The sequence below is a fragment of the Myotis lucifugus genome, unplaced genomic scaffold, assembly GCF_000147115.1.
Source record: "Myotis lucifugus unplaced genomic scaffold, Myoluc2.0 scaffold_29, whole genome shotgun sequence".
NCBI classification, from domain to species: Eukaryota; Metazoa; Chordata; class Mammalia; order Chiroptera; family Vespertilionidae; genus Myotis; species Myotis lucifugus.
The window spans coordinates 1,352,371-1,362,124 of record NW_005871077.1 but is presented as its reverse complement, the minus strand read 5'-3'; positions in this window follow the sequence as shown (position 1 = coordinate 1,362,124).

Below are 9,754 nucleotides of genomic sequence, written 5' to 3'. Positions count from 1 at the left end.
GTGTGTGACAGGGTAGAGCCATAACCTCCCCATCAGCCCTGCCTGAGTGTGACAGTGGCGGCGCCCAACCCCCTGATCAGCCCTGCTCTGTGGGTGATAGAGGGTGGCGCCCCAACCCCCCTCCATGGGCCTTGCTCTGTGTGTGACAGGGTAGAGCCATAACCTCCCCATTGGCCCTGCCCTGAGTGTGACAGGGTGCAGCGCCCCAACCCCCTGATCCGCCCTGCTCTGTGTGTGACAGGGGGCGGTGCCCCAACTCCCCTATCGGCCCTACTCTGTGAGTGACAGGGGGGAGCTCCTCAACCCCCTGATCCGCCCTGCTCTGTGTGTGACCGGGGGCAGCGCCCCAACCCCCTGATCGGTCCTGCTCTGTGAGTGACAGGGGGCAGCGCCCCAACCCCCTGATCGGCCCTGCTCTGTGCGTGACGGGGTGGCGCCGCAACCTCCGCATGGACCCTGCCTTGAGTGTGACAGTGGGCGGTGCCCCAACCCCCCACTCGGCCCTACCCTGAGCGTGACTGAGGGTGGCATCGAAACCTCCTGATCTGCCCTGCTCTGTGCATGACGGGGCGGCGCCCCAACTCCCCAATCGGCCCTGCTCTGAGCCTGACCAGGGGTTGCACCTAGGGATTGGGCGTGCCCTCTGCCACCCAGGAGCAGGCCTAAGCCAGCAGGTCGTTATCTCCTGAGGGGTCCCAGACTGCGAGAGGTCACAGGCCGGGCTAGGGGACCCCCCCCTCCCCGAGTGCACAAATTTTTGTGCACTGGGCCTCTAGTCTATATATATAAAAGGCTAATATGCAAAATCTCCCCTCCGGAGTTCGACTGGGAGAACAGGAGTTTGATCGCTTGCTATGACATGCGCTGACCACCAGGGGGTGGCGTGGGATGAAGGAAGGCCCTGGCCGGCAGCCAGAAGGCCCCAATCGGCCCTGATCACCAGCCACGCCTAGGGACCCTACCCGTGCACGAATTTCACACACCATATATGTTTACCAGAGTTATATCCTCTTGTTGAATTGCTCCCTTTAGTTTTATGTAGTGGCCTTTCTTATCTCTTGTTAATGGCCTTCACTTTGAGGTCTATTTTGTCAGATATAGGTATTGCTACCCCAGCTTTTTATTCATTTCTATTTGCCTGAAAATTTTTTTTCCATCCCTTCACTTTCAGTCTGTGTGAGTCCTGTGTTCTCAGGTGGCTCTCTTGTAGACAGAAGACATATGGGTCATGTTTTCTTATCCATTCAGCTACCCTATGTCTTTTGATTGTAGCATTTAATCCATTTACATTTAAGGTTATTATTGATAGGTACTTGTTTGTTGCCATTTTTATTATTTATGCCTGTGTTCCTTGTTCCATTTCTATTTCTTCTTTAGAATTTTTTGTATTGCTGGTTTGGTCGTATAAACTCCCGTAGCCTTTGTTTTGTCTATGAAGCTCCTGATTTCACCTTCAATTTTGAATGATAGCTTTGCTTGATAGAGGAGTCTTGCATTCAGTCCCTTCATATGCATCACTTTGTATACTTCATGCCACTCCCTTCTGGCCTGATGTGCTTCTTTTTTGAAATAAGTTGGTAGTCAAATGGGAGATCCTTTCTAGGTAACTTTCTGTCTCTTTCTGACAGCCTTTAAGATTCTTTCTTAGTCATTAATATTTGCCAATTTATTTATGATGTGTCTTGGTGTCAGCTTTTTGGGTTAATCTTGTTTGGGATTCTGTGTGCTTCTTGGACTTGTGTGACATTTTTCTTCCCTAATCCAGGGAATTTTTCTGTAATTTCTTCAAACAGGTTTTCTGTTCCTTGCCCAGCTTCCTCTCCTTCTGGCTCCCTTATTATGCAGATGTTGTTTTGTTTTGTGATGTTCCAAAGCTCCCTTAGACTTTCCTCCTGCTTTTTAAGTTTTTTTCCCCAGTTGCTGCTCTGCTTTTTTTTTCTTTACCTTATCTTCTAACTCACTGATTCTTTCTTCAGCTTCTTCCAGAGTACTGTTGAAACCTTCTATTGTGTTCTTTTTAAAAAAAATACATTTTATTGATATTTTACAGAGAGCAAGGGAGAGGAATAGAGAGTTAGAAACATTGATGAGAGAGAAACATCAATCAGCTGCCTCCTGCACACCCCCTACTGGGGATGTGCCCGCAACCAAGGTATATGCCTTTGACTGGAATCGAACCTGGGACCCTTCAGTCCACAGGCCAATGCTCTATCCACTGAGCCAAAATGGTTAGGGCTCTATTGTGTTCTTTATTCAAGCTATGTCATTCTACATTTCCTCTTGATTTTTACACATGTTGGTGAATTTCTTGTCCAGCCTTTTGAGCATCCATATAACCATTACTCTGAATTCTTTCTCTGACAGATTGCTTGCCTCCATTTCATTTATTTCCTTTTCTGGTGATTTCTCCTTTTGTTTCATATGAGGGTTGTGTCTTTGTACTCCCACTTTTACTGTTACTTTGTAATTGTTTCTATGTATTAGAACAAACTGCTATGCCCCCCAGATTTTTTGAATTTATCTTATGTAATAGATATTTTGTGGGACCCAGTGGTGCAGTCTTTCAGGTATTCTTGGCTGGGTATTCTAGGGATGTCCCCTACTTGAGATATTTGAGTTCTCTTGATGTAGTTGGGTCTTGAATCTTATTGTCTGATTCATGGGTGGAGTTTCCCCTCTGGGTGACTGGTTATGTGGCTTGCTCTCTACCATGTCATGCCAACCAGTGTGGAGTTGCTGACCAAACAGCACAAAATATAACATGACAAGACACAACAGAAAAGGAACAGAACACGAATGTACACAAGACACCTATAACCCCAATAAAAGTGACCACCACAAAAGAAAATTAAGAGAGAAGAAAGAGAGCAAAAATCGTATTGAGCAAAGAAAAAAAAGGAATGGAAGGTAAAGAAAAATAAAAGAAATATGGAGAGAAAACACCACAAAACAAATAAATAAACCAAAAATTGCAAACAAAAAACACCCATAAAAAGTGGGGCAGAATCTGTAGAGGCAGAGCTTACACAGAAAAAAAAAGGTTAGGGAATTATATGAATAGTGGAAGAACCACGATTTAGTATAGAGGAGTTAGAAAGGGAATGAGTGGGTGAGGAGGAAAAAAAATTAAATTTAAAAAATAAAAAAATTAATACATTTTTATTTATTTATTTGTTTGTTTGTTTTTGAAAAGGAGACTAGAAGAGAGAGCAGATAGGCTTAAATTTAGGAAGTGAAATTAATTAAAAATTAGGAGAAGAAAAGAGCAAGAGAGGAGAGGAAGTAAAAATTGACTAGTGAAGAAATAGAAAAGAGAAGGGGGGATGGAGTAGGAGCAGGGAAGAGGAAATTAGATATATGAATTATCCAACAGAGACTACAATAATAATAACACATCAATATAGCAGATAAAGAAGATTAATCTTTAACAAGGGGTAAAATGAAAGGAAAAAAAAACTAAATTTGGGACAGGAGAAGAAAAACAGGATGAAAAAGGGAGAAGCAAGGAAGAAAAAGGTTAAAAAAATTAAAAAAAATTAAGATAAAAAATAGCAATAAAAATAGAAAGAAGAAAATATAATACTAAATTTTAAAAAAAATTTAAAAAGTAAATAAAAAATAAAAAAGTGAAATATCATTCACTTCAGCCAAGTTTTAATGCCCCATGATGGCTGGTTTAGGATCCCTCTCTTCTCTTCTGTCTGCCAATCCTGGGCTTCCTGTTAGTTAGGTGCTGGCCATTGTCAGGCAGTCTTTGGAATTTAGCCCCGTGTTGAAGCTGAGAGCGAGCCACAGCTCCTCTGTTTGTGTCTGTCTCCACAGGCCTTGGCTGCAAGCAGGCGGGACAAATCAGCTGGCTTTGCCTGTCTACCAGCTCTCAATCTTAATCACTCAAGCATCTGTTTCTGACAGGGCTTTAGGTGGGGTTGGTACTGTTTCCCTTTCCTGGAATAGATAGATGTTTATTTCCTCCACAAGTGGCCCAAAATATTACTCTGTCCTTAGCTGGTCTCCTTGTATAGAGACCACTGTCATTGGCTGGCAACCTGGAGTTTTTCATCAGTCTGGTTCCCAGTATAGTGGGGCGGACTGGCACTTCTTCCAACCCAGTCACTGAGGGCTCTTAGGGGGCTATTCAGAACCTTTGTTTCCTTTGTATAGCTCAAAATGCAGGCAGGGTGTGGCAGGCTGTATTACCTGTTTTGAGGCCACTGGGAGGGGCTGGCTCTTTAGGAGAGAAATGGCCACTTAGGTTTGGAAGTTTATGAATGTCTCCTAGATTCCTGGTCACGTCTTCCTGCCTGCTTCCCACCACAGCCTCTCCTCAGGCTCCACAAATCTGTGCCTCTACCTGCACCATAGCTTGGGTGAGTGCAATTGAAAGGTCCTATGAATTGGGTTTAGCAAATAAAAGCAAAGACAAAACAAAGGCAAAACAACCATGCCACTGCGAGTTTCCCTCCCGCCAGCACCGCGCTGCTCAGGCCACTTTTCAGGCCGCCTTTCTGGACCCAGCCTTTCGTGGCTGTGGTCTTAGATCTAGATTCCCCAGCTGCCAGCAGCCCTCTGACTTTTCTTTTCCACAGTTGGATGTTATGCCTGTCCCCAAGGGATACGCTTTGGTGCAGGGTAGCTTCCTCCTCACCCTCTCTGCCCGGTGGTTGTGTGTCCCTCTCCAGCCCAGATCCCCTTTCCTACCATTCTCCAGGCATCCTCCACCCTTCCCGGTTGCGAGCTACTAGTATTTCCTCAGGGGTGTCTAACTTGTTAACTCCGGTGGATGATCTCCGATTTAGTTGCTTTTTTAGGCTGGGCCTGGGACCAGGTGCACAACACGTCTGCCTATTTGGCCGCCATTTTTCCCTCCTCCAAGTATCTACATTTTAAAATGAGCCTTCTTTATTGTTCAGATTATTACAGTTGTTCCTCTTTTTTCCCCATACTTCCCCTCCACCCGGTTCCCACCCCACCCTCTGCCCGTAACCCCCCCACTGTCCTCATCCATAGGTGCACGATTTCTGTCCAGTCTCTTCCCGCACCCCCACACCCCTTTTCCCCCGAGAATTGTCAGTCCACTCCCTTTCTATGCCCCTGATTCTATTATATTCACCAGTTTATTCTGTTCATCAGATTATTTATTCACTTGATTTTTAGATTCACTTGTTGATAGATATGTAAAAAAAAGAAAACAGCAAGGTTCTTGTTGCTATGTATAGTGTGAGCTTACGAGAATAAAAGAGCTTTGTCTGTAAAAAATAAATAAATAAAATAAAACGAGCCTTCTGTGATATGACCTGAAAGGACAGACCTGTATAGTGAATCATAGCCCTAAAGCTGGGGCAGCATGGAATAGACTTTGATTACAAAAGAACTCAGATTTCTTCACATATAGAAAAGAAAGAGGATGATTAGTAGGTTAGTGACATTCTTAAAGACCCACCTTCCTGACTGAAGTTTTCTTCGTTTGTCTTTATTGAAAGTTTTCTTAGTTTGTCTTAATTGAAAGTCAGCTAAATGATTCTTTTCAGCTCACCTGAAAAACAAGCAGGGTATATGAAGCATTTGATATCAGTGATTATAGCAGACATACAGCTCCCAGTATGTAAGGATGAAGATTCTCATACCTGGCTAGAGTGATAGACAATGGTACCAAAGCCCAGTGCCACACTGCAACCTCTCATGCTGTCAAAATAAAGTAGAATTTTTGTATCCAGTCATGTCTAAGTTGACAAATGTGTTAGTCAGAGTTTCCTGGGGAATGGGGAGAAAGATGGCCAGTGCAGGGTTTCCATGTAATCCTGATGCATATTTTTTCCTGATGGAACTATTGTATCAGTTTCCTATCAGGACTATTTAGTAAAGAAGCCCTATTAAAAATGACCTCTAACCTGTTTTGTGGGAAAAAGGATATATTAATGGAATCATTAATTTTTAACATATTTTTATTGATTTCAGAAAGGAAGGGAGAAGGAAGAGAGAGAGAGAAGTATCAATGATGAGAGAGAGTCATTGATCGGCTGCCTCCTGCACGCTCCCTACTGGTGATCGAGCCCACATCCAGAACATGTGCTCTTGACTAGAATTGAACCTGGGACTCTTCAGTCTGCAGGCCAATGTTCTATACACTGAGCCAAACCAGCTAGAGCAGAATCATTATTTTTTATGTAGTCAAAGATTTTATTTTTTGAGACCTGTTATAAAAATGTCTAATAGGAGGGAAAATTCACTTTTGTGGCATATCTATTAGTTTTCTGTGTTCTCAGCATTTGTGAGAAAGGACCTCATAGTGTTCTCCGGCATAAAGTTACATGCATTTTGAAAATATAAACAAAACAAATGCAGAAATAAAGATGGATCTCAGGGAACAAAAACAGGACACACACACACATACACACACACACCCACATACACACACACAAAATGAGGTTAAGTCACAAGAAACACTGTACTTGGCTCATTGCAGCAATTTGTGACTAGTGTTTGCTGCTTTGAAAATTGAGGATTCAGGAGCCTGGAACACTAGCCATTTAATTAACTAGCACATGTTCTCCACTGTTGGTTGTTTTAAAGAGAGTGGAGCAAGTAATCTCATCCTCGTTGCTGTTTTGGTGACACTTTGCACATGTTTTTTCAATAAAAGTACACCATGTAACTTGTTGGGTCAATAGTGGAGCAGAAATAAAACATTTCACTTTGCAAACCAAGTGGCCAAGACTCCAGATTGCCTAGAGGCAAAGTAAGTAAGGGGTTCATTCTAGTTAGACTACTTGGCTCTCTAGACACTTTCCTTGTTTTCTTAATTCATTGAAATTTGTCCCTCTATCCCATTGTGTTTCGCTGTGTCTCCCATTCATAACTGGGATAGTTTTCAAATGAATATAAATCTTATATTAATTGTTATAAAGATAAGGAACGAAGATTTAGTGTGGTACCTCTGAGCATAAACATTCCTGTCTCTGGTAGAAAATTAACAGATGCTTTTCCAACAGGGTACAATACATATGTCCTTAAATTTCCTGGTAATTCAGTATATGATATGGACATAGCAGCTCCCTTTTTCTCTTCGGCTATGCAAAGAAATCAAGGTGACCTCTATGTTATTTAGGTTGCCTTGGCTACTGCAGAGCCCTGTGAAAGAGGGCATTATTGCTGCCAACTGTCAACCTCTCTTTGTCTTTATCTGTGTTATAGATACAGGTAGACACACATTAAATTTTTATATTTCCAAAGATATATTTAAATGTAAAATACACATGTATATGTAGTTTAATCCTTCACATCCTTGTGTAAGCTGTGTAATATGTTGACTAGTAGCTGCAATAGAGCTTCTATATGTACACATATGCCCATTCAGAATAGTCCCTGATTCTCTACACTTCAGGTACAAAAGCTGGCCAGGGGTAATCCTGCAAACTTCCAGAGTACTCTAAGCATAGAATTTTTATTTTGGAAAACACTGCTCTAAATCTTATTTCCTTTGCTTTCTTGATCAGCCAAAAAAAAAAAATTCACTCTCTTTGACTCGAGATAATCAGACCCAGCAAAAGTAGAAAACAATACAAGAACCAGTGTTTCACAGCTGCTGAAATGAGCAGAGTGAACATATGAGAAAGAGGGGACAGGACAGGAACAAAACATGCAGGTACAGATGTAGAAAAAGGTGGGTTTTTAAATTTGAGTTTCTAACTGGAGATTAAAACAGGTTTAGTACTTCTGTGTGGCCTTTCCCACTTCCTCCACTGACACTCCTTAATGGAAAGTTGACATTAGGAGAGCCCAAAGTGTTAACTAAGTGTTCACTGTCTGCATCATGAGCAGCTCATTTGATGGCTCTGCACCTTGGTGTCTTCCTCATGAGAAGGGCTAGTGTCATTGGAGACCTGCATGTGGTAACTGGGCACATTGTGATCTGTCAGCTTCTTGAGTGGTAGGGTTGTGTCTCATTCATCTGTCTGCCTGCACAGCATAAAGTCCAGGAATATTGGATGCCCTCTAGATGACCACTGATGGAATGGCAGCTGCCTCTACTTCTCAGAGAGGCCCCCACCTTTCCTGAACCAGTTTTCAGGGTGCAGCTCACTGGAGCCCTTCCCTGGGCTGAACAGTGCAGGGAAGACCAGGGATTGTTAGCAAGAACAGCTGTCTACTTGAGTGCCCTGGATCCCTACCACATGGCCCGGCCGCTATCCATGTGTTGGAGAACTGAGGTGGAGCACAAGGCATGAAGAATTTTCACAGATTTACCATAACAAGATGGGGAACCATAGTTTTTGTGTTTTTTTTTTTAAATAAGGCTGTAGGTTTGTGGGCAGCATTTGAGAAAGTGGGAAAAAGGAAACACACTTTTCTCTCCCATTTCTCTCATTTCTACCACCATTTCAGATCTTTGTCCCTCCTAAGCCTGGGTGACTCCTACAGTTTATATGGATATGGCCAAGCTGAGAGGCCACAGGAAGGCAAGTGTTTGGGTGTCTCTTAGTGATGTGAGCCCATTTTTATGAAACCTGTGAGAGGCCTCCCTCCACTTCACAGCTGAGTGCCTGGCAGAATTCCAGAGGCAACCATACCCCTCATCCCATCCTCCTGTCCCTGTTCCTCATCTTTCCATCTTGCTTCTTTCCTTTATTTCTGAAAATTTCCTTCTGTTCTCAGGTGCAAGATTTCTAAAATGGCATCGTGGCAACAGCAATTGGGACTCTTTTTTTTTTAAATATATTTTATTGATTTTTTACAGAGAGGAAGGGAGAGAGATAGAGAGTTAGAAACATCGATGAGAGAGAAACATCGATCAGCTGCCTCCTGCACATCTCCTACTGGGGATGTGCCCGCAACCCAGGTACATGCCCTCGACCGGAATCGAACCTGGGACCTTTCAGTCCGCAGGCCGACGCTCTATCCACTGAGCCAAACCGGTTCCGGCAGCAATTGGGACTCTTACTGCACATAGCACATGGTGAGTGGGGCTGGTTTTAAAGAATGGTGTTGATGGCAAGAGCAGGGTCTTTGTAAGGCAGGCCCCCTCAACCATGAATACTTCATGCCATGACTCCAGTGAGCAGGAGTCTGGTGAGAGAGGCAGGTGGGGGTAAGGAAGACAGGTTGGTCAGGAGAGGAGTGACAAGCTTGTGGCAGCTGGGTTTCCAAGCAGTGTCTTAACTTGTTCTCTAGCTGAAGTAAAACCAATGTTGTCCTGTAGGTCTTAGGGCCCCCTCTCTGCAGGAACTGAGATTTCTTTCCACTGGCATATCCAAAAGAACTACCTTAAAAGCTAGAAATCAGGTCAAGGGGAGGGAGTTTGTTATGACTTGTCACACTCTTACCTCAATTCTATTACAGCTGCCTTTGCTCTTCAGGAGCTGAGATGGACCAGCCTTCATATTTGAGATTCCAGTGTCTGAGAGGTTCCACGCAGGACCTTCACCTTCAGATTTATTAACATTTTAGCTAAATTTGGGATGCACCAGGCTATTTTCTGCTGAAAATACCATCTTGGGAAGGAAGAAAAAAGCACCTGCTTGTGTTAGCTTGTTCTCACTCCGTCAAGCATAAAATAGATTATGGGGGATCACAGATGACAGAGTACAGATAAAATCTATTGGGGTTATTGGTGGAAGGGGTAAAGAGAGAAGAGGATGAACAGAAAGGTTGGGGTTCTGGGGAATCCCTCCATGGAAAGCCAGCAGCAGGGGGAGAGCAGTAAGCTGATCCCAGAAGTCAAGGACTAGGTGAGCATAGAAGGCCATGAACTTTGCTC